The sequence below is a fragment of the Manis javanica genome, chromosome 16, assembly GCF_040802235.1.
Source record: "Manis javanica isolate MJ-LG chromosome 16, MJ_LKY, whole genome shotgun sequence".
NCBI lineage: Eukaryota > Metazoa > Chordata > Mammalia > Pholidota > Manidae > Manis > Manis javanica.
Window position 1 is genome coordinate 16,024,219 of NC_133171.1, and position 18,662 is coordinate 16,042,880.

Here is an 18,662-nt window from a genome sequence, read left to right on the forward strand (position 1 = left end):
AAGCACTTCAGATATCAGGAATAATACAGAAATGACTATATGCAGAGGAGGAATTTGCTGGGCTCATTGTAGAAACAGCAATTATTGATTTTGGTAAAGTACAGGTTACGTAAGGTAACAGCAAACGGAAGTAGGTAGAGAAAGCTTGATTTGAGAGTGTGTGTTGCCTTATCAGGTAAGCAGCTTGAAAAACAGAGAGCAATGGAAAAAGAAAAATAATTGCACTTGCAGCAGAGAGAAGGACATTCAAAATTAGACTTTGAAAAGCAACCCCATTAGTAGCATGTATCCCAGAGAACTGAGCAAGGAGAGACTGATGGGAAATGTTTCCAGTCACCCAAATGAGAAGTAACATGGCCTAAAACCAGACATGGTGGAGGAAATAGGACTGGGAGAGGCCAGGGCAGAGAGCACGCCTGGGTCTTCGCTCAGGTCAGGATTTTCCTGGCTTTTGTTCGCGATCTTTCGGAACGCACACAGTAGACCTGAGGGTCACACTGCATGTCGTTTTCTTACAGTTTCAGAATGAACTAAGTTCACAACTCTCAGCTTAGCAGAAGTGAACCAAGTTTTACAGAGTTTACCAAAGTAAGTTCAGCTGCAGGTGACCAAAAACCCTTGTATAACAGTGTCCCTAAACGGCCTCCACCCCCCAAAGTCTGCGGTGTGACTCTCCTTATGGCCCGAGATGGCTGAAGTCCAGCCTCTTTACCTTCGTAGGCTGGACAGCAAGATGGAAATGGGGGTGAAGGAGGCATACTTCAGGTAGATCATGGTGGAAACCTCCACCTAGGTCTCTTGAAGAAAACACTGCCTGGGGGTCTACACAGGCAGGGGCGGATGGGCATCTGAAAGGCAACTATACGGAGCAGCGCTATGAAAACCGAGTCCCCGTGGTCTTCCTGGGGCTGCAGAGTAGGCTCTGTGCTGGCCCCTGAAGAGTGGACGGGCACAGACCACGTTTCCACAAAGTGGCACCAAGCGCCCTATGGCCTGTCAACTCGGAACTCACCTTTGCCAACTCGTATTGCCTAGAGAGCCCTAAGCCGCCATTCAGCAACCGGAGTGCTTCATGACCAAACAAAATGTAAAGGGAAACTTCGAGGCTGTTCTATATTCATTTTAATTTAACAAGCTTGGTTTGTTATTCAGAATCTACTTGGCAAATGTGACATCTCACAAGGTGAGATGGAAGGCGGTGAGCGTCAAGCCACGAAGGATGTCCCGGGGGATAAAGGAAGCTTTTAGAAATATTGGGAGGGGAGCGAGGCTGTGAAGAAGGGCAGGACTTGGGGTACACAGAGGTGGGAGGGGCGAGGGAGGGCATCGCAGGCGAGGAGAACACAGGCAGAGCGGCCTGGAGACTGGGGGGCCTGCGGGAAGCAACTCCCGAAACATGGGCAGCGGGAGGAGTGCGGACGGCAAGCTAAAGGGCTCAGGACGGGGTCCCCGAAAGCTTCCCCCCGAGCCCCGGGGCTGGGTCACTCTGGGCACCGGCCCACCCTTCCCGCCGGAGGCTCCCACCCGGAAAGGTTAGCTCTGGGCGGGCAGAACAGCCGCACGGGGGGCCCTCTCCGACAGCCTGCCTCCAGGTGGCCCTTGGGGCCGACGGGACGGGCAGGGTACCCCAGGCACAGGGCCCCAGCCGCGGGAGCGGAGGCCCCCCCAGGCTGCCTTCTCTCAGCCGCAAGCGGACTGTCCTTCCATTTGGCAAACACTCCATTTCCCACAACTAATAGGACTGAAGGAACTGAAGTCCAACAAATGTTTTGGCTGCTAAGATACTGTGTGGCTGTACACATTGTGAAACCCTCAATAAAATGTTTATTGGGCACATAATGAAATCTAATTACATTTAAAGCAAAACAAAACGTATACACAAGACCACCGTGAGCCCTTCATATAAATTCAGACCTGAAACAAACTCAGTAAAATCCATGAACTGTTCTTTGGCAAGGCTGAAGTATGACTAAATGTGCTATTTTCACATAAATATCTATAAATACAGCTTCAAATGGCTAGGAATAGGAGCAGATGAAAGATGAGTCTACCTTGACATATGACGGCATTTTTTTAAATCACGTAATCTAAACAGAATGCTGGAAAGTAATTAAATGCTCAGGTAAATCAGCCACATCATTGGAAACTCAATTTGCTTTTATTTGACGTCCCTTTGCATTCCCAGAAATAAAATAGCATAAAGTCCACTGCAGAGAGAATGTAAAATCACATGTGACCATTTTCCCTGTTCTACTTGCCTGTCTCTCCCACAAAACCTTTTGGTTCCAGTTAAAGCTAAAAACATAAGTAAAATTGCACCGGCCCTGCTCCGCTTATGTTCACCGGACACCAGGACATCCTTAGAAAGCAGAGAGCAGTTTCCCTCTGCCCTGGAGCTCTGCGAAGACAGTCAGTAAATATCAGTGACTTCAGGGTTCCTCTCATCGTCTATCCCCATACTCAGTTTGAGGTACTGGTTTAAGATGTCACCTTTTTAGCCTTCTCAGCCGAGGTACAGGGAAGTCATGCCACGCGGACAAACTCCAAAGATGCTGCCTCACATTTTCAGACCTTGTTATGTTTAAACCCAATTCTCCAACCTCAGTGACGCTTCCTCCAGTCCGAGACCTGCTGTGAGGCTCAGCTGTCCACTGCTATTGATTTCTCTTGTCCTCAATGGTCCAATCACTTGGGCAAGTTAGATACACACCCGCCCTCAACAACAGGCCATATTCATAATATATGAACACATCTGTGACACATAAAAATATGTGCCAACTGTAAAAATATGTAAATATAAATATATAAATGCACACAATACATTCAATGTATACAGAGACAACTTCCTCTTATGTGACGTGCTGATCATATCCTTTGCCCCCTCCCTCCATCCCTTCCTCTTCTCCTCCATCTTTTCTGAATTTCTAATATCTGTCCTACATCTTTTAGCTTTATTTGTAGAGTCTTCAGCATTTCATTATTTTTTTTTCTTCATGGCTTTTGCATCTGTATCTTGACAAAGAACATATCCCAACACAGATCGTTTGTGAGCAAATTCTTCTACATTTCATCCTATGTATGATATTTATAGTGTTGTGCTTTTACATTGTGAATTTTGTGAATGCCAATCAGGATTATGACTTTTTAATAAAAAAGGACAATGACTTGTCACTAGGCTGTAGAATATTTCAGGTTGCTCCCATTTCAATGTTCTAAATTAGCAAGTTGAGTAGATTCTCCAACTCAATATTAATGACCTTTTTGACGATTCTCATGCCAAAATGACAGAAATCTAATTCGGTCCATTCTTTGACATGTTTTGTTATCATTGACACAAACCTGCCGTTGCCTCCAACCACTTCTCTCTGTCAAAACTGTCTTGGCTGTTCTTGCACATTTTCTCATCCAAGTGAAGTTTAGTACCAACCTGTAACATCATCCGAATAAAGCTTCAGGGATATTAGCCGGGACTGCTTTTATGAAAAGATTAATTTGGTGGAGAATTGGCCTAACAGATCTACTACATATAATCCAATTTTCCTGGTGGACCTATAAATACTGGGCTCCTAACCCCTGCACAGCTACAAAGCCCCTCGGCTCCTCGAGGTTAATGATGGCATGCGATCGAATTGGCACAGAGCGCCAATCTCTTGTATTTTTATAGTTCTCTGTGGCCTTACTGTGCTGTTCAATCAGCGGTGTTTTGTACGTGTGCCTGCATCGTGATCCAGCCACGGGAAGGCTCAGGACCACCCCCATGCCGCTAGTGTGGACACGACGGTCACAACGTCCGACGGAGTCAGCACACACACCAGAGCTTTATGTCTTCTGCTCCCTCTCCCCCTCCACAGAGCTGTCAGCTCACCCTCTTAAAAATGCTAGAATAATTTGCTTTCTTTACAATGAAAAGCTGGACCAGTCACTGTTGAGAGAGAATATGTACAATCCACAAAATATCTTCAAAACGAACATGATATTGAACTGAAAGGACTTATAGGATGTATTGGGTAGCACTTTGCTTGACCTTTGAAGAAATTGAGGCCGAGGAAGTGAAACCTTCTTCAAGAGAAAATTGTATCTGTTTCAAGCACATGTTCTGACTTTAGTCTCTGGGAATTTCTCCCTGCTGAGCTACCATACTGAAAATAAAATAAAGTGACTCTGCGGATGTCCACACCCAGGAACTTCCAGAGACGGAGTGAGAGCTTCTCCGAGAACTCACTGCTCTGCCGGCTCCCAGGGTTGGCACTGCCCGCTGGGGAGGCCCCTCCGGATCTCCACTAACAGTAGCACATCTTTATCCACCCAGATCACCAGGACTGACAATGTTCTGCTTTTAACCTGAAGGGACAGGAATTATAGCATGTTCTCTACCTACTAGTAATACACAAAGGCTAAAAACATAGAAACCAGACTTACTATGTTTACTGTCTGTGTTTGCTTTGGTCTTAAAGTGTGTTTTCTGAGAAGAGACAATTAGCCACAGATTATGTTAGCACCTTGTTTTTTAGCTCCTCTTTAACTATCTTGGCAGCTACTTCTCTGCGCATTAATGGGCAGTGTTTAAGTCATCATCCCATCTGAGCCTTCTTTATTTTCAGGCCGGTTCATCACTAAAAAGGTCAGATTTTGTCTAGAAACCACTTCTCAAATTATCCAATTTTGTAGCACTTTTAAATATCTTTGTGCACTGTGAAACCAAAAATAGTGTCACAAAACCTTCCAGGTATCTATCTTGCACACAATTTTCTTTTTATTTCTCAGTGAAGTCGTTTTTACAGAGCAAAATTAATGTCCGGTGGCATAGGGCTGTTCTTCCATCTCGGACACGCCATCATTGGTTGCTAAGATGTATTTAACAGAAGGTGTCGATATGGCGTCAACACTTAATTTTGCAACAATCCAGGTAAATCTCTTGCCCCAAATCTTCCTCAATTTTCTTTCATTCAGACCCTCTCAACAACCTCAGGCATAGATGAATCTAGCCTAGATGGTTGCAAATGGCTAAAAAATATCACAAGATTACCCATATTGGTCCAGTGTAAATTCATGATTTCTAACTCCAGCTGGTCTTTGTTGTCAGACTGTCTGTATTTCCATATTCATCTCTCCCTTTATTTTCTTTGCTGTTTTAAACCTTTAACATCCTCCTCAGACCTTAATTTTTTGCCACCTCCTCACTCACAGGAGGCGATCTTGTCAGTTTCTTCCCTAGGCAACATCAATGCCCCCTGCTTCCTGTCACCAATTCCTTATTTTTGTCGTTTTACAGTAGAAGAAGATTTCCTGTCATTGTACAAAACCCAATCCTTCACCTGTGCTCTGAGTCCAATCAACTTGAATTTGGTGCACACGAGTCTGTATGTTATTACACATCCTTACTTGTCCTTCTCCATCACTAGCTCCCCATGGGCAGTGACCTTGTCTGTCACGTCCCCATTAGCCTAGAAGAGGCCATATGACACAAAAATAGGTGCTTCATAATGTTGAAGGTGGGAAATACTCAGAACTACTTTTTTTTAAAGTTCTGTAACAGAATTTCGTGAATAGTTACACTCTACTAAGCAACAGTATCTCTAAACTGGATGAAATGCTAATGGTATCAAGCCCCCAACTCATGAGGATTGTTTTGTCCATATAATCTGCCCTTCTTGACCTTCCTTCCTACTTTTGTCATTTTTTGAACCTGGTTTCTTGGCTTTGATTCTCTCTGGTCACCCTGCCTTCAGATTCTGGCTTGATCCACATTTACAACCTACCATGGAATTTCCCTGTAATGAGTTCTACAGCTTTCCAGGACCTGCCCACTTCAGCATCTGTTCATCATGGCCACACACACCCATGCAGACGGGCTACCTCAGGCCTCCATCTCCCTGAACTGGGATTCTTTCTGGGCCACCATCCCCGAAAACAAACCAAACAAAAACACCTTGAAAATATGCAGAGTATAAAACATGTACTGCAGGAAATGACAAGAATGGTAGTAATGAAGCCCAGGAAGGAAACAAAATCTTGGGAGTCCCTGGAGGCTGCTCTGCACTGTGACCAGAGGAGGAAGGCAGCTGGTGCTACTCGGAGGTGAAACACAGGACGCTGCAGGCCTGCTTTCCCCTTCCTGGGACCACCGCCCTTGCATCTGACTGAAGGTCCACCCTTGGGAGTCATGCAGACAGCGGAAGACCCCACTGGGGTACGGAGATGGGTAAGAGTACAGGTGAAGACTGACTAGCATCTGACAGTCTCTTCTCTGTCCCACACCTCCTCACCGGGATCAGCGGGATACACTCCTCTTTCAAGTACATTCCTCCTTGATGGTTTGATGGTGAAACAGGAAGAGCTTCTTGGTGGGGTGAAATGAAATGGGGGCTATTGATTCTGTTCTTCCAGCCTGGGGATTTCCATCCAAGGACCCATCCGTCTTTGAACTCTTAGTTCTTTCAGACCAAGTCTAACCTTAGGCATGTCCTGAATTTTCATTTCCAAACATAATAGATGATACTCCGGGCAAATGTATGTTTAAGAAATCCCCAGACTTTCCTAAGGTTGAATATGAACTATCGATTGGTAAGGGCCCAGAATTTCATTCTAGGGTAGCCCAATTTTCTACAAATGCCTCATCTTTCCAGAGTACACAAGGTGAGGTGCAGGACATGGGGCACATGATTATGGATCCTCAGAAATTCTGCATGGTTCCCACAGAAGATGGCTTATTTTAACTCTGGGATGTGGAGCAAATATGCAAGAAACCATGTGGGAGATGCTAAAGAAGATGGGCAACCCAAATGCGGATAAGACTCATAGGCACCCATCTTAACCAAGCCCAAACTACCAGACAAGAAAGACTTTTCTCCTAACTGATATGTTTACTTTGCAAACACAACAGGCTAAAATAATCATTTTAAAGTTCTGATCCCAAACCCCTAATTTTAATCTAAGGACACTGGCGTAAAAAAATGGGACAAAAACATCACTAAGGAGATGAAGTTAAAGCCTGCACATGCCTGAACAGATTCAAGAAAGGCCAAATAGTTTTGCTTGTGACGCCATGAGTTGCTTTCTTGGGAGACTTAGTAGAAGGAGGTAGTGAGCTAAAAGTACTGCATTTTAAAGATTTAATCTTATTGGGAAAACAACCATATGAGGAAAAGTGTACAGGATACAAATATTCAGGTGAGGAGCACCCTTGTCAAACAAAGAAACTATTACCAGCCCCTAGAAATTTTATGAATTTTATGAATGTCCCAATCCTATCCCCTTCCTCCTCCTTAAATATAACTGCTACCCTGCCTTCCATACTAATCATTGTATCGCTTTACTACTTAAATACCCCTCCATTTACAATTCAGTAAGGACTTTCTATAATCAAAATCATCCAGTATTTATTCCTTCAGGTCTTGTTTCAGTGGATCAACTTTATGTCGATTAAAACCTGTTGATGGTGGTGTTTAGAACCTGCAGTTTGGTCATTTTCAACAATTCATCAATTATCCATTCCCCTACGGATGATATTAGGGTTGTTTTTACTTTTGTGATTGTTTTGGAAACTCTTTTACAAGTTTTGTATTCCTGTTTTCTGGTACATGTGTGAATACACTCCTCCAGGACATACCCCTAGGACTGAAATTGTTGTATTATACGGAAATGCTGATCTATAGCTTCACCAGAAAAGGGAAAGCTGATTTCCAAAGAGGTTACACCAATTACAGATCCCACAAGAAATTCTTGAGCATCACTGGGAAAGTGGTGGCAGGCTTTCTCGTGGTAGCCGTCTCCCCGCTACTGGGTGGTATTTCGTAACGACTCCACCTCGGCTTTCCCGATGGTTAGGGGCCATGTGGAAATAGCCTCTTTAGGGACATCCTCATCAAGATAACTGCCCACTTTTCTATGGAATCGCTCATTTTTTTCCTTACTGAATTGTAGTTTAAATGATTTTTATCAAGATCACATACTCAATAAATGGTACAATTATGTCTGAAACTCTGAGCCAAATAAATGTTCTCAGTCACTATTGCCTCCCCCAAACACCTACAGAATAGCTTATGGAAAAAGCCCAATAATTACAGTCATTAACGAATACATGGTTCTGTGTTTTAAAAATATTGCAAGTTTTCAAATAAAACATATTAGGAGATACACACACACACACACACATTAAACTAATCAAACAAATATTCATGGATTGTGAAAATAATCTCACTTACTAAAGAGGGAAATGAGCAGTTACTGAACATCTGTCCACTGCCTACCAAGTAAGACTAGTTGTATATGCATATATTATGTATCGTGGTGCTAAGCATATGTAGGTCTGTACTTATAAGGAATGGTAGATAGAATATAGCCCTTGAACCCTTTTGATCTCATATAAGAAGAGATTTAGTTAAAGTCATAACAGATAACTCAGATTCATTAGTGTGAGTGGATTTTATATTCATACAACTGTATGTATGGCCATGATGTTGACACAAAGCTATTGCTTTTCAACAACTGATTAAATTGAAAGGGTGCAATATGTGAGCAGAAAAATGATCTGAAGACTTAAAAGTCATGAGATTTTATTTAAATGAACTCAAGTATTTGTTCTCTTGGTTTTTTCTCTCCTGCCACACCCTCGTCTTTTCTATTTTTGTTCCTCTTGTCCTCACTCACTCTCATCTCTTCTGTTTTTATTGTATGGATCTTGCAAAGGTGGAACTACCTGAATGTATAGGAAGTCAGAGCCTGCACGAGAGGGGCTGAAGGTCAGCCAAGAACAGAGAGAGAGGAAGGGTTTTCTCCGGCCACTGGCTTGTGGTTCCACTGCCCTGTTCCAGGGGCATGTTCACCTCTGCCACTCAGAACGGCAGACATGGGGAGCGAGGCCCTCTGTGAGGGCTGACAGAGAAGCCAGTGGTGTTGGGCTGCAGGCGTGAGCCCTCAGTTAGGATGTGTCATTTGTCTCTGTCAACACTAATGATATTTAGAAGCCTAAAGTGACAGGTACAGCAACTGGTTGGGGAGTTTAAAAATTAATACCTTCAAGTTTCATTTTCCCATCCCCTCCAGTCTCAGCTCCTTCCCTGGAGCCCCCCACCCCTGCCGGCATATGCTTGCCCAGAGACGAGCCCACACTCCAGAGGCCCGGCAGAATCGCCTTACAGCATGGACAGGACTACAGCTCAGGTGCCCTTTTGAACTCCGGCAAGACAAACGAACCTGAGGTCCTGCTGCTCCAGACCAGAGTTGACCACTTTCTAGGCAGCAGTGTGAATGCAAGTGCCCACCTGCCCACTGGCATCTGCCGGGCGCATGGCCATGGAGGGCTGAGATGTGTGGTCCACGTGGGGCATGCTCATGGACAAAGCAACCGCAGTTTGAAGGAGACCAATCTCCAAAAACCATCATAAAGTATCTGCAAGATTTTATGTAGTGGGGCTGCAATTTTTTTACAGACGAAATAAACCATCACAAATCAACTGCATTTGGAATACGAGCCACGAAGACCTGTCTAGGAGGGCAGAAGTACGTGGGCTGATGTTTATATACAAATAAGAGGAGATGTTAAAATGATTCTTTTTTCTTTTAAGATTTGAAAACATGCTTTTTTCAACTCCCTGATTCTGTATGTTCTGAGTTACCCTGAAAGTTCCCTATAAATGATGTGAAAATTTGCCATGAATCAGAACCAAACCTTTGACAGCAAATCCCTGCTGGAATCTGAGAGCCCAGATTTATGCAGTAAAGCTGGAACACTGCCCACAACTTTCTTAAGGGCCATGATGTCTCAGAGGAAATAAACAAACACTTTCTTGATTCTTTCCACCAATGCAGACAAACTCTTCGGGACAGCACGCGAGGTATGGCTCTTTCTTCTTCCCATAGGTCCCTGAGTTCAGCTGTCTCTGCCTTCTGCTCAACAGGGTGTCCTCATGTGCCCTGTTTGAACTCAGTCGAAGTTAGAACCTACTTCCTTTTATCAGCTGGCAACAGCTCAGGTCAAGGGCAGGCTAGCTGGTACCTTGTTCTTTGAAAGCTCTTTCTGTGGTTTTTCTTGGCTGTCTACAAATTCCTGCTGTAGTCCTCCCAGTATAGCACCTATTGCAAATTCATAAACCTCGGCCCAACCTCACACGTCACTGCATATCATTGAAGATGGACTTGCGAACAGTGTGAAGCCATCTCAGAGCAAACACATTTTCTGCTCAAATCACAGAATTCAGCTCATTATGAAAACGCTTGTGGGCTTTTATAGGAGGGGAGTATTAAATGACACATAATTAAAATATTACACTGTTTCTTTTTAGCTTCTAATAGAAAAAAATGCATTTTCACAAGTCATTAATGGTAAAATAACCATCAATTTATCATCAAAATGAGGACACTTCTGAGAGTGAAAGGGAGTGCTGTTAATAATTACTCCAGGACAACAGGCATAAAGAGAGACTCTCCCAGGTGGTCCAAGATGTGTGTCATCTAAACTAGGTCAGTCGGCCTACAAAATGGCTCTTGTTGGAAAAAAAAATAAATCAGGTAGCGGCTGGTGGAAAATCAGCTGGCTTACCTCAATGGTACTTAGTTTAATCCTTTTGAACTAGTGATGTAAGAGGAGTGGTATCAGTCTTCCAAACGCTAAGAATTGAACATGGCATTTTTTGAAACATGGAAGGCATGAGAATGAGCAACTGAGCCTTGAGAGAGGAAATCTACAGAGAGGTGATGATGCAGCTGGAGAAGCAGGTCATGGTCGGTGATGTCACCTCAAAGATTTGTGTAGGTCGCCTCGCGAAGTCACCTCGGGTGTGTCGGTCCAGGCAGACAACCCGTGATGGTGTGTCCGGGAGACGCTCAGCAGAGAAGGGGTAAGATGGCCAGGAAGGACATCGGGAAGGAAGGGTGAGCCTGGTTAAGCTGGCCTTACATGAAGCATTTCAGTGGGCAGAGAGGATGAGGGAGGAGCTTCTGGGGAGAAACAGTGGGAACGAGGCACTGAGTGGCGAGGTCAAGTCACTCCCGGTTCACGCTGGGCACAACACTCCCAGGTAGGCCTGCTGGCGAGTGAATAGAAAGCCCCGGACCCTGGAATGAGAGAAGGTGTGTGATCCTGTGAAAACTCACAGGAGGTGATGTGACAGGTGTCGGAGAACCGGTCTGACAAGAGTCCTCATGGGGAGACCAGCCAAGCAGTCAACTCAGCTCTACATGATTGAGAAAAGACCTGAATTAAGGTGATAATAATAAAAATGCAATATATGTTTTAAAGTATTCTACAAATACAATTAAGAGGAAATCCAGTTTATTCTTGGTACCTAATCAGAGAAATTGGTCCAAAGACTGGCAGAATCAGAATGAAGCACAGCAGCAAATCGGAAGTTAGGAATGTCACCATGCTGCAGAGGCAGACGAGGCGTCTGCTCCCAGGGATGTCACCTTTGGGGGCAGGGCCCTCCCCCTCCCAGGTGGGAAAACACAGTCATCAACAGGGGTCCTGCAGGCAGATTAAAGGGCCAAATTTAGGTCTTTGGAGCTCCTTACACTGAAAGTGATCATCAAAATCTGAGAAAGTAGATGATCTCTGCAACGGAGCAGGTAACAGATAAGACAGGAGAGTCATGAGGTCTGTGGTAGGCAGGGAGGCGGGGGGTAAGGGGGGGCAGGGGACGAGCCTGTGGAAGAGGCGATGACGTGGGGAGGCGGGAGTGGTTAGGTGGAGAACCGAGATTTTGTGATTTTACAAAACCTAGATGAAGAGCTCTTAAACAACATTATGTTATTATCTTAAACCACAATATTTGTATTATTAAAAGGCAAAGAGGAAACAAAGGAAAGAATTAGTAAGACCGTTGAATTCATTGGTCAGATCATTGTTTAGCAAAAATCGAGCATTGGTGGAACTGAGAAGTGGCCACATCAGGGAAGTGGAAGTAACAGATGTGGTGAGCTCACTGAAAACATTCCATAGTGTAAGGGGCATAATGCATCTCAAAACTGAGATTTCTAGAAGATGCTGGAGGTATTAGGAGCAGGAAATATTTTGGTAATTCATAAACCGAAGGAAGGTGATGTGAATGAACGAAGAAGCCATTTCCTTAAATGAAGACAGGACATCATCCTTTCTGCATCTAGAAAGGACAGTAGCAGATACAGGTAAGACATTCAGATGAGGAGAGAAGTCATGTATATGTGTGAGTTAACAGCACAATACCTTCCCAGAGGGCTCTGTCTGAGTGTATCTCTGCTTCCCTTTTAACAGCTGTTTATTTCATATCTGTTTCTTTTCATCTTTCTTCCACACTTCCCTTTTGATCTTACTTATGTATTTGTTTGATTCATTGATTGATTTTCCATCTTTCAATGGCCCTACTTATGTAGTGATACATAGTATTTGAATATATGGGTACTTATAACATCTTATATATTTTGTATTTCTGTTCATGGTTCATAAATTTTCCACTCATGGCTGTCAATTAGAAGTAAATTTTTAAAATCATCTCTGTTCTAGCCATGTACAAGTCAGAGATTATCATAAACTTATTTCAATGAGAAGGATTTTAAATAAAATAGTAAATCTTTTGATTTTTTATTTTAGAAGTGACTGATGTTTTAAAGTACTCATAATTTTATATTGTGAATTACTTAAAACTGAAAATAACATGAAGATTGGATTTCAGATAAAGCTTTATTTTACTAATAGTGAAGTGAATTACAATTTAGCAAAATTTACACTGGATTCAAGAGAAAGTACATGTGCCAATTATAAAGGGACCTAAAGCACTAAATAAATTCTGAGGCAGATTTTAAATTTTAGGTGCATCAAATTTATTTTTATATCTTGTAAGATGTCATTAACTGTGGTCCAAATAGGACTCATAACTGTCAGGTTGACTTGTAGGCTATTGATGTGGTTCCAAATGTGTGAATAAAAGTTAAAAATAATCAGTTAATTATCTAGACATTCACAAACACCTAGAAGTTTGGAACTATGTAGAAAACATATTTTTAATTCAACTCTTATTCAAATACAACATTGCTGCAGCCCCTGGAATTGTCATTCCATCTTCTGCCCTTCAAAAACAGAGTCAATTACCAAGTAATTTTCATTTTATTTTTCATACAGACACTTCATACATTCCCTTCCCTACTGGCACCAACCTAACATTTGGTGAGGAGAAACTACGTGCTAGGAACTGAAAAGGTATCTACATCTATCATCTCTGGTCCTACAGCCACTCTGCAAAATAGGATCTTTATCCTTGTTCCACACATGAGGCCAATGAGTTTCAAAAATGTTTGTAAGTTGGTCCAAGTTACGTAGGTTTGCGTGATTCAGCCCCAGGTCCTCCCTCTGCTGTGCCAAGCTACGTTTCTCCTATCACACTGGGTGTAAATCCCTCTTTGGAACTGGAGTGATTCAATAGCTCCCTAAGTGGATCTCCACGTCCCATACCTCAACCCACCACCGCCACAGCCTTGAACGATCCCTCAGACACAAGAAACTGGAGCCTCGCAAGATAGTTTATTCAGTAACATAAGGTTAAAAAGATGAGAAAAATTTCTATTGTGAATTTACCACATTAGATTGCATGACACAGAAATTTGTAGAGACGTTCTTTGTGAGTCGGCAGGTGGCTGGTATCTGCAAAGGCCCTTGTGTTCTCAGAAAGGCTGGCATCTTCTTTCTGCAGAGTAGCTGTTGTGAGTTTCACATGCCCACTGGATCAGGTCTGTCGGAAAAAGCCTTCCGTGCAGTTGTCCCAGTCTTTTACATCCTCATCCGGATTTCACTTTGCTTCCTGCGAGTTCTTGGTTTTGTTGATCCTACTATTGCTTTTTAAGATATCTCTGTGCATATGTACCGTGTGGACCCTGTTCCAGAAGCAGGTTTTAGAATGCTGATACCCCTGCCTGGCAGTGAGGTTGAGGATATCACAGATTGGTTACATTCCTGGTCACTGAGGCCAGCTCCATCATCCAGAGACGTGGTCCACACGCCGTTTACTACAGCCTGTCACATACATTTGGGATGGAATAAGTGACTCTTTGAGACCCAATGCTCCTATCGGACCCTGCGAGCCACACCCTGGGACCCTTTCTTCTCAGCACTTTCAGGCTCCACCTGAGCTGGACTTCATGGGGCGACTGCCTACCTCTGGGCCCTGCTGCCAGCAGGCCCTCCCCTCCAAGTCCTCACACTTTCACACTTCGACTTCATTCCTGGTCCAAGGAGATAGCATCGTGTCTTTAAGCCTTAACTATCTATTTAATAGTCTCCTTTCATATTTGCCTCCCCTTGATGCCAATTTGGAGCAAAGCAGCTATTTGAAAATGCGTATCACCTGAACCAAAATTTGGAATATTTTATGTATAATATAATTTGATTTTAAGCATATATTAATTACACTACATATTGTAATGTGCTTGCATGCACATGCTAATCACTAACAGACCATCAGCATTTGCTCTGGTCTCCCAAAACCAGGCCTGCAGGATTTTATATTGCATGTTTCAAGTCTAAATGATATTCACTCTACAGCAATCATGAGCAAATGCTGGCCGGAGGTGACTGATTCTCGTTGATGGAGAAAGACAGGCACCTTTGGCCCTGGGCACAGATGTGACCAGCAGAAACCCAGGCAGTTTCCCCCGTGCACCTCTCTGTGGCTTCCAGGACAGACAGCCCCTGGCTAACTGGGCAGTTATGCTGGGATGCATGTTCAAAACAGCCCCTTCTCCTTTCGGAGCACAGTGGAGTAAAGACTGAGGGGGAGGCTCAGAGGTCTCCCAGAGCTCCCCCAACTCTAAGGCTCCTTCTAGCTCTGCAGTTTTATGGGCCTGTCACTAAGGAACAAAATGCAGGCGGTGAGCCTGGCGTCTCCACTCCTCACAGGACTGGGTGCGATAGCACAGGGCACAGAATGTGCTCTCGAAGATGCTGAGGCTGAAAGTACCGTCAGAAAGAAGAACAACGTGTTAAGATCACAATCGATTTTATGGAATCTAGAATTGCTGCCAGGGCGAGGGGAACGGGTCAAACTGCATCCAAGCTGGTGAAAATGAATACGTCAAATCAGCAACTGAGAAAGAGATGGTTTCTGCACAAATTTTAAGTCTGCATTTCAATTCCACAATGCCATGATTTTCAAATTAACCTCTGTTTTCAAAAGTGAAATGAAGATCAATAATCTTGGAAATGCTAAGATATGTTCTCCAAAGGCACACCTTCAATTTAGATGCCAGGACAGGTTTGAAAAGAATTCTGTTGTTAAACAACATGTGTTCCCCTAATGCTTGATGGACATATAACAAATAAAACCTTAAGCAAGAAAAGAAGATGATATTCTGTACATTTAACTTTCTATTGTGGATTGGAAAAATGGTCTCATAAATTTTGGAAAGAAATAGTGAAGGAAAATGTCTGTAAGGAAAAATGCCAAAGGAAATAAAGTTGCAATGAAAATTTTATGTGTGTATAACTTTCTCTTTTCTGGCATGAAAAAAGTACAGATAGGACAAAACTGTCCCCATTCCTAATATGTACATCTTAGGAAAGATGTGTATAGATTTGGTTATCCTTAAATAAACTCACCACAGAAATTCCAAATTATTTTAAACATAGTTTTATTTTAATAATTAATATATTAATGTTTAATAGATTCTAGCTAATTCTGTGTAGAGTAAACTTAGTAGATATTCATCTGGATGTTCAGTTTCTGTTTTACTAGAAGAACTTTCCAGCTACCCTTTTCTCTGGGGAACAATTTCATTTAATTAAAAAAATACCAACAACCGTCTGCCTTGCAGTATCTCTTGTATGTGCAGTTTTCCTGACCTGGTGTCCCCTTCACTTCAGCCATCCAGTGCTTTTCCTTTTGTTTAAATCTTTTCTCCTTGGGGACATGTGGCTCAAGGCCTGGCGGAGCCACGCAACACACACCCCTCTCTGAAATGTGGACACCATGCCCTGAAATTCGGGCAGATGAGGCAAATTATAATCACATGTTCTGTATCTATAGCAAGATGGTACTGTTTCTAATTTCACACAAATACCCAGCTCTATTCGACGGAACAGAAAGGACATAACTTTTTCATTAAGAGAGAATGAGCTGTTTCCAATAGGTAACCCAAAATACAACGTATCTCACTGCCAAGTTTACCCTTCACTTCTTTTTGTATAATTCCCCCAAGCTTGCTTTCTGCTACACTCTTTTCAGTTCTTCTATCCAGACAAATGCCATACGCTTTGTGACAGCACCATAGGTTTCCCAAAACCAGGCCTGCAGGATTTTATATTGCATGTTTCAAGTCTAAATGATATTCACTCTACAGCAATCATGAGCAAATGCTGGCTGGAGGTGACTTTTTTGACCTGCACCCCCACCTCAAAATGCAGAGGCATCAGGTTGACTGACGAGCAACATGATAACCAAGCTGCAGAGGCCTGGACACATCTAGGATGCTGATGTCTGATGCCTATTTCCACAAGGGCATGTGCAGGCAGGGTGATGGCCCTCAAAGATGTCCACATTCTAATCTCTGAGACCTGTGGCTGCATTAAGTCACATGGCAGAGAGGAATTAAGGTCATGGTGGCATAAATGCTGCTACTCAGCTGACCTTAAGATGGGAGATCACCCTGCATTAACCAGGTTGGCCCAATGTAATCAGGAGTTGCTTAAACACGGGCAGGAGAGGCGGAGCACGGAAAGGGGCCACAAGCCGAAGAAAGGGGGCAGCTTCCAGAAGCTGGAAAAGGTGAGAAAGTGGATTCTCCTGTAAAGCCTCCAGAAAGGGATGCCAACACCTTAATTTGACCCGCAGAGACCCACTTCAGATCTCAGGACTGGGAATTATAAGATAATAAATTTGTATGGTTGAAGCCACCAAGTTTGTGGTAATTTGTTACAGCAGCCATGAGTAACTAATACAGGACATTTTTAAGCAAATTCATTTCCAAATGGAAACTTTCTGCCATGTTAATGTTAAATATGCCTCAATAACATTACTTACAGGGATACGTCAATTTTGCTTTTCATTAAAATGAATTTTAACCGACTTTGAAAAAGATGTTTGTCTGGTAGAGGAGCCCAAAGACATCTTGACATAAAAGAAGCCGTGTGGCAAAGAGATCTGCTGCGTCACAGCGTTTTCATCAGTAGGTGTGTCTTGATCTGCAGGTGCATTACGAATGAGAGGATAAAAGAAAGAAAGAATAGAATGCACTACTGTTGGCAACCCCGCCTCAGGTTCTCTAGGGATTAGTTTCTGGTGCACGAACGAGTGTTACTCATGGAACATCAAATATTTGTAACAAATGCTTAGTGTGAGGCTTTGTTCTGCAGACAGAAACAGCATGTTTTATGTTCAGAAAGGAAGGTATTCCTGTGACTAAAATGCTCTGGAAAAAGCGTCTGAATGTGAGCTGGCCATTGAAGCATAAGTAAATTACAGATAAAGAACAGGAACTTCCTAATTCCTTAAACGTTCTGACAGGAAAACTTGTAAGCAAGTGCTAAAACTTGAGTATATATAAGCTTTCTTCAGCAGGCGATGCAGACAGAGGTCAGGAATCGCGAGTGGTCCAAGACAGTAGAAAGACTATCCGGAGGGTGGCAGTGACGCACATTCATCACGCGTGTCCCCAGTGTCTGCACCAAGTGCTAAAAAAATAAATAATAAATGAAAGACCGAAATAATAAGAAACAAAAAGTAGTGAAGAGACATTTTAGAGAAAGTCTTAAATACCAAGTAAAGGAACAAGGAACATAATCAAGGTGTAACCTATTAGTGAAGTCTACATAGGAAAATGACATGATAAAATTGGTTTTAAAAAGATTGACCTGGCAGTGTGCAGCTTTTATGGGAGCGGAGAGGAATGCTCTATGGCTTCACTGCTCTGTGTGGACGCTTAGTGTTGTCTCCATTTTCTTTCTATAAATGAGAAGAAAAGAAAGATGGTAGATCAACCCAAAGAGTGCCCACCTTCCACTGGCCACAGTCCCTTTACGTGGGAGCCCCAGGACGCTCCTGCTGAACCTCACTCTGCCTTCCCTCAAATGCCTACAAATTCCCCACTGTCATCTGTCTAGAGGCCATCAGGACCCTAGTTCCTGCTCACGTTGGTCCCACAAGAAGCCCAGCACTCCCAGGTCATTCCGTGTCCCCCAGGGCTTGCTGCCTACCTTTTTATCTACCTTTTCTGATCCAGCTCCTGTTCCTTCCTGATTCCTGAAATGCTTCCGCCATGCCCTCTGGAGGGCACGATCTTCCATCAGCCAAGTTTCCTCCTGTCCCTGCCAGTGTTCTGAATGTCATCCTCTTACTGGACAGGACCAAACTCTCACACCCAAGCCCTCCCCTTCACTCCCAGAAACGGCTCTTTCTTTCCCTGTTCCATCACAGCTCTCATTCCACGGTCCTGGTGTCTCCCTTACCATGCAGTACTGTCGCACAGAGATCACTGTCCCTCCTTCCTGAAGTCCCAGCCTCGAATCCCATGATGCTCCTCCTTCCGGCGGTCATGCATCCCGATTCCCTGCCAGTATCTGGGGTGGGGCCACTGTCCCTCTTTCTAGCACACCCCCATCCACACTCCTGGTGACCTGCGTATCCATGTGAATGAGCCTTCTGATCTGTCAGCTTTTTCCTTGACTTTGTTTCCTCCAAACGTCATCTTCTACACTCCAACTA

General features: G+C 43.5%; 1 protein-coding gene across 4 annotated transcripts in view; it reads right to left on the reverse strand.

Moving 5' to 3' along the window:
* LOC108389730 (uncharacterized) overlaps nt 1–18,662 on the reverse strand; it is a 603,223-nt gene that overhangs the window by 38,346 nt on the left and 546,215 nt on the right. For 2 of the 4 annotated variants that reach the window (XR_012126342.1, XR_012126340.1), the window contains exon 9: nt 15,302–17,903. The exons of the other annotated variants lie outside the window; for them this stretch is intronic. The gene's annotated coding sequence lies outside the window, so the exon portion shown is untranslated. Of the gene's footprint in view, nt 1–15,301; nt 17,904–18,662 lie in introns of those variants that run through there. 4 annotated transcript variants of the gene reach the window in all.